We start from the raw sequence: 932 nt of genomic DNA, 5'->3' as shown, positions 1-932 counted from the left end.
ATCGCCTATTCTCCTATATACTGCTTGCATTGGAGTAGTGTAGCATGTTACTACTGTTCGGTTACTCCTATTCTGTTGCATAACCTGTCATTGTTGCTATAGTCATTGATACCTTACCCGCAATCCTAAATGCTTAGTATAGGATGCTAGTTTATCATCATTGGCCCTACATTCTTATCAGTCTGCCTCGCTATACTATTGGGCCGTGATCACTCGGGAGGTGATCACGGGTATATACTATACATACATACATACTATACAGCTGGTGACTAAAGTCGGGTCAGCTCGATGAGTACCCGCAAGTGATTCTGATGAGGGGGCTGAAAGGACAGGTGGCTCCATCCCGGTAGAGGTGGGCCTGGGTTCCCAACGGCCCCCGACTGTTACTTTGTGGCGGAGCGACAGGGTAGGTTTAGACCACCTAGGAGACAGGTGGGCCTGGCCCTGTTCGGCGTTCGCGGATACTTAACACGCTTAACGAGATCTTGGTATTTGATCTGAGTCTGGCCATTTGGTCTATACGCACTAACCATCTACGGGGAGTAGTTATGGGTATCCCGGCATCGTGGTATCAGCCGAAGCCTTCTTGACGTCAGCGACGGAGCGCCGCGCGCCGGATTGGACTGGAACGCCTACTCTTGTATAAGAGAGGCTAGGTCTGCTTCCGGCCGCCCTCGCAATGTGCAGGTGTGCAATGGGTGATGAGCCCAGACCCCTGCGCGCATAGGATTTAGACCGGCGGGCTGACCTCTCTGTTGTGCCTAGGTGGGGCTGCGACGTGTTGATCTTCCGAGGCCGGGCATGACCCAGGAAAGTGTGGCCGGCCAAATAGGATCGAGCGTGTTGGGTTATGTGGTGCACCCCTGCAGGGAAGTTAATCTATTCGAATAGCCGTGATCTTCGGTAACAGGACGACTTGGAGTTGTACCTTG

The sequence above is a fragment of the Triticum dicoccoides genome, chromosome 3B, assembly GCF_002162155.2.
Source record: "Triticum dicoccoides isolate Atlit2015 ecotype Zavitan chromosome 3B, WEW_v2.0, whole genome shotgun sequence".
NCBI classification, from domain to species: Eukaryota; Viridiplantae; Streptophyta; class Magnoliopsida; order Poales; family Poaceae; genus Triticum; species Triticum dicoccoides.
This window is presented reverse-complemented; position numbering follows the sequence as displayed.